Source organism: Cebus imitator, unplaced genomic scaffold (genome assembly GCF_001604975.1).
Source record: "Cebus imitator isolate Cc_AM_T3 unplaced genomic scaffold, Cebus_imitator-1.0 Scaffold30, whole genome shotgun sequence".
Classification (NCBI taxonomy): Eukaryota; Metazoa; Chordata; class Mammalia; order Primates; family Cebidae; genus Cebus; species Cebus imitator.
Window position 1 is genome coordinate 3,446,377 of NW_016107345.1, and position 5,755 is coordinate 3,452,131.

General features: G+C 44.8%; 1 protein-coding gene across 1 annotated transcript in view; it reads right to left on the reverse strand.

Moving 5' to 3' along the window:
• Positions 1-2,749, reverse strand: part of TFDP2 (transcription factor Dp-2) — a 182,352-nt gene extending 179,603 nt beyond the window's left edge. The window contains exon 1 of the mRNA XM_017523750.2: positions 2,373-2,749. The gene's annotated coding sequence lies outside the window, so the exon portion shown is untranslated. The remainder of the gene's footprint in view (positions 1-2,372) is intronic.
• Between the last annotated feature and the right edge of the window lie 3,006 nt (positions 2,750-5,755).

Here is a 5,755-nt window from a genome sequence, read left to right on the forward strand (position 1 = left end):
TTGGTCTTATCAACACTGTAAGTATTTATCTTTAGTATTTAATAAGAAACATTTATTTTAATGCAGTAACACTATTTATATAAATAGCATTTTTAATTTTATAAAAACTACAGTTGTCCAAGCATGGCACTGAGGGGTGTGCCTGTAACCACAGCTACTTAGGAGGGAGAGGATGGAGGATCACTTGAGCCCAGGAGTTCCAGACAAGCCTGAGCAACATAGAGAGACCCTGTTTCAAAAAAATTTTTAATTTAGATTTTAAAAAAAAGCTAGAATTGATCAAATAACTTTGCTTCAGAAACTATGACACTATAAACAATCTCTCCCAAAAATATACAAATGTGCATAATTTTGCATGACATTTCCAATAGTTCACAAGCCTACTTTTATATCTATTCATGCCCCATCTCTAGAGTCATGTATCCCAGATTAAAATGGAAAGGATTTAAGTATGAAGAGGTGAGTGTATTTAATTCTCTTTAAAATCCACTAGAGTTTAAAATTCTATGATCTAAAAGAACTCTCAATCTATGCTTTCTAGTTTCTTCTGAGATCCGTTATAACACATATTGCAATAAGAGCTGAAAAGATGATGATCAGGAAGTACATCCCATTTCAAGTTATATCGAGGGCACAAGCTTAGATGTTTAAGAATTTTGGCTGCAACAGAAAAACTTCAATGTGCCACTTGGACTGCACATCCACAAAAGTCGGGGTAGAAGGAATCACATGATCCAAAATGAGAATATGAAGTATTACACACTAGAAAAATTCACCTTTCTTTCTTAAACACCCAGAAATGAAGAGAACTGAAAAGAGTTTAGTAAGTCTTGGACCTTTATTAACAAATTCAAGTGCCGCAGTGCTGAAACGCAACTGCTAGGCCAGAACAACGCTACAGACACCATGTCTACGCTTAGGCTAGACTATTTACAGGCATAAGATGTTCTAATAAATAACAAACACATCCGGAGCCGGTACACAACTGTGACAGAATCTGGGGTCAGGCATTTGATTTTTCTCCTGGTACCACCTGAGAATGGACACTGCCATTAAAGATTAATTATAGTAACCTGATAGTGATGAAGGTTTAGCTAAGTAACAGGCTAACCAACGAAATGGAAAAGCAAGCTACAATATAGATCAATTAAGCTATTTTATATTTACTTTTAAACAGAGACACGGCCATGATTATGCCATATAGAAAACATAAATATATACTCGAGCAAAAAACAAACAAACAAAAACAGGTAAATAACTTTATTAGGTGAAGATAAATTCTAGTAATTAAGGGAAAAGAAAACACATGGCTCAGAAAAAAAAAAAAACAGGTTGTGTGAGTCAAATGAAAAGACACAAAACTCAGATCTTGGGGAGAGAGGGGAAGGAGAAGGATGAGCTATAAGACAGCCTTACTGCAAGACAGCAAATAAGTGAGACAGGGAGTCTGTGCCCTCTGAGATGGAATGAGGAAAAGATAAAAGTATTCATGGGCTCAAAGGTAGCTCAGCAGTGAATACGGAAAAGGAATACGCCTGTTCACTGTTTCAACACGAAAAGGAAAATAATATATTGGGTCCTTTTCTAAGCCAGCATCCATGGTAGTTAATAAAAATGCCTAACTAATGCAGAGCACTTAAAAATGGAGAATTTTCTTACGATTGCATTCCTTACATTAGTCCATTTACTCCCGAAACACCTCGAAGAGGTAGATCTATCTATTTTACAGATGAAGAAACCGAGATCACACAATGGAAGATAGCACAGCCTGGTAAGAGAGACTGGGCGCTCAACCACTTCGTTGTACTGTTTCTCAGCGAGATCATAGGAAAACCCTCATACTCCTTTGTGAAGAGAAACCCTGGCTTTACAGATTTTCTCAAAGGAGTCTGGGCCCAAAACGTGATCCTCTACTTTAGGGAAAAGTTCCTTTATGGGACATGTGAGGTTCTCCCAAGCACACAAAGCTTAGAAACTCTTTTTAAAAACAAACACACACCTGGTGGAGACAGAGGCGTGTGAGTCATTAAAGGAGGAGGAAAAGACGGAAAACCAGATTTAGGAGCCATCCTTCTTTGTCGAGAACCAGAAAGTAGAAAGCAGCCCTTCCCCTTTTCCACGAGGCGTGACTCAGGGACGTTACCTCCCCCAGTTTGCTCTAAGCGATAAGCGGGTGGCCCTCTCCGGCTTCCGACTCCGGCCCAGACACTCAGGGGTTATCCGCCAGGCCTGGGGAACCCAAGTCTAAACAGACGGGACTCCGGAGGACAAGGGGGCCCCTGGGCGCAGGGAGGGAAACCTGCCCAGGAACGCGCCCGGCCGGGTCCAAAGGCCCTCCGCGCGCGGTCCCGCGCCCTCGCCCCAGATCTTACCTCCTTCGGCTGCAGAAGACCTGGCGGCCAAGCGAGGCTGTCGGGCCGAGCCCGGAGCGCGTCTTCTGGCGCCACCGCTTCTGTGGCTCCCGTGCTTGGCGGCAGTCCGGTCCCAGTGGACTCACACTCGGGAAGACGCGGCCTGCCCGGTCAAGGAGGCCCAGGAGTTTGAGGCCCCGGAACGCCGACCGTGCGCGCGCCCTCGAGCCTGCCCAAAGAGGAAGGGTCAGGGCGCGCCCCGTGTGCCGGGCAGCGGCTGCAGCGCCACAGCCGAGATCTCAGCCGATTTTGTCCGCTCTCTCCCTGCCCAGCTACTGCCCCGCTTCCCCCGCGCGAGCTTTGGCGGCGGAGCAGCACGGTGCGCGCCGATTGGCCCTGGGGATGTGCGACGGCGGGCGCCGCTCCCCACGGATTGGCCGGGCCGGCGGTGCGTGCACGGAGTAAACAAACCCCGCCCCCAGGCTTCCCGAGGTGGGGAGGGGGCCGCCAGATGGAGGGGCGGGCCTCGAGCACTCTACCACCGCCCCCCGTTCCCCCTGCGGCTTCCCTGGAAGCCCTCCCCAGTGACCCGACCAGCCTGCTCCCCAGCCGCCTCCAGGGACAGCTGCGGGCCTGAGGCCTAGAATTTTAGACACACTTCCTCCCTCCTATATCTCATCCCCCTACTCCCACCCTGCGACACGGTTGGGAATCTCTTTTCCAACTGACCCCGAAGCCGGAAAACCCCAGCTCTCTTGGAAAGAGGGGTACTGAGCCAGTTCCATCTCGGTTCCCAGGCCTTTGCGGGGTCGCCCTGGGAGAACATCAATAAGGGACTGGGGGCGAGTGATCGTGAGTGAGGCTATGCGTGGGGCCAACTGTGGGACGCCTTGAAATTATTTAGACAATGGGTTAGAGACCACTGGGAATGTGGAGGTTCTTCAATATCCCGGTTCTTTAAGTTAATATACAAACCAGGTCAGGTCATCATGTCCCACGGAAACTACACACACCCCAAATACTCGTCAACTTGGTTCCATATTAAAAGATTTTGTCCATTCGTGCAGATGTGGAAAACCCTGTGTGAGCAGCACGTTAAAACGATTAGCTGTTTCTCATTTTACTCCAAATTTTATAGATCTCCAAATGCCACTTTGTTTTTGAGACAGGGTCTCGCTCTCACCAGACGAGCCCGGTGGCAGGATAACAGCTCAGTGTAGCCCCGACTTCCCAGTCTCGGGTGATCCTCCCACCACAGCCTCCCGAGTAGCTGGGACTGCAGGCCCGCGCCACCACACCTGGCTAATTTTGGGGATTTTTAGTAGAGATGGGTTTTCGCCATGTTTCCCAGGCTGGTCTGGAATTCCTGGACTCAAGAGACCTCCCACGTGGGCCTCCCAAAGTCACCACTTGGGGAGGATTACAGGCGTAAGCCACCACGCCCGGCCCCAAACACTATTCTTGACGTGGGGAGACATCATTGGACAAAATAGAGACAAAACCTCCTGCCTTCATAGAGCTTACATTCTAGCGGGATGGGAAAGATAATAAGCAAAAGAATAAGCAAAATAAAAACTGTATTACATGCTAGTATGTGTACTATGGGAAAAAAATAAGCAGAGGTGTCGGAGGAATGGCTTCAGTCAGAGAAGGTGGTTTATAAATAAATGCATAAAAGAGGTGAGGTAGGTAAGACAGCACATTCAGATCTTTCTCTAGGGCAGGGTGGAGAGACAATTGTATCCATAATTGTATGTAACTAGTCCGGAGTCCAAGAATGTCAAATGCACTACTCCACTGACTAATTCTAAAATGCAAAAACCCCAATGGAGTGATTATTTCACATTCTCCAGTAACGAATCCATAAAAATTTATTTAGTTTCCATAAGAAATTTTGTTAAGGTTATAGTCAACGAATACTTACCACTCTAGACACTACATATACAAAAATGAGCAAGACAGACAAAACGTCCACCCTCAAGGAACTCAGTGTAGCAGAGGAAACGGATTGTAAACTATCTCAGTTCGATGTGTAAATAACCAGAAGTACATACACAAAGTGCTTGGGCTAGTGTGGGGAAACCTCGTGGAAGAGCTGCAACTATCTTAGGATCTCTTTATCTATAAAAGAAACTCAGTACTAAATTTGGGGTGAACTTACGGCTATTAGGGATTCCCTAACCTCTTTATGGGTTTCTAAGGTGAGAGTCTGAAGATACTAGGTTGAACTATATGAAATTGCTGATAATGGGCAACGTTTATATGGTTCAACTTACTCTCTTGCAGAGGCAGTATGAGGATTTTGCTATGTAATCCATGTAGTAAGTGTTCAACAAATGATGGCAATTATTATATTCATTGTATAATATAGCTTTTGAAAAAAATGATTTAAAAGTCAATGTTTTATAACACCTTCCAACGCCATTACATAAAATGGGCAGTGAAAGTTTCAAATTTTCCATATACTAGCTTGATTTAGTTGTGAATTTCCATGACCTAATCAGGGTATGTTGTAAAAGACGGTAAATGTTAGTTTCACAGCAGGCCAAGAAATTCAGAATAAGGAGGAACAGCTTGGTTTTTAAGGCAAAAAACTGAGAATTCTCCAGAACAGAATAAATTGTCAAGTTGCTACAGGGAAGAAAATTCATGTAAATCAATTTTTTATTCCCACTCATAGTTCCAATTTAGCAATTTGCACAACAGTCAACTTTCTGTCTTCTTTCTTATTTTCCCATTAAGGGATCTTATTTCCTTTGAAAAGGAAAATAAAGTTTCCGCCACCTCCAGTGCCAGAGAGTAGACATCTGAAATGTGACAGAACATTTATTGATCCTGCAAACACTTATTAAGCATTTATTGTATGCCAAGAACTATGCAAGGCATTGGCAATACAAACGCAAATGTCCAAAAAGCTCCATTCCCTTGTATTCCTTATGCATCGAACAATTCCCCAGTTCACCCACAACTCACCTGCACATGCCGTCTCATCTAAACTGAAACAACACTTTCTCCAGAAAAGCTTCCCGAGTCCCCATCTCCAACTCTTTTCCCATAAAATTTGACTTTCCAACATTCATAAACTTACTTCCTACCTGCATCCCATTAGACTGTAAGCTTCTAAAGTCATAGCCATATCATTCTATTCACTATCATCTCCTCAGGGCTTAGCAGAAGTTCAATATTTTTACTGAATAGATCAGAGTCCACAGCCAAGCAAATTTGGAAAGAGGAGATAGGTATAATAAAGTCCTCCCTACTTAGAAATATGTGGGCCACAGAATAGCCAACACAAAGAGGGCTGTGAAAAAGACAGATGCATTACAGTGAAACCTGAGGCATTTCTGTGCACTGCCCCTCTCCTGGCGCTAGATACTGCTTTTGCAGGTGGAGGTACCAGACTC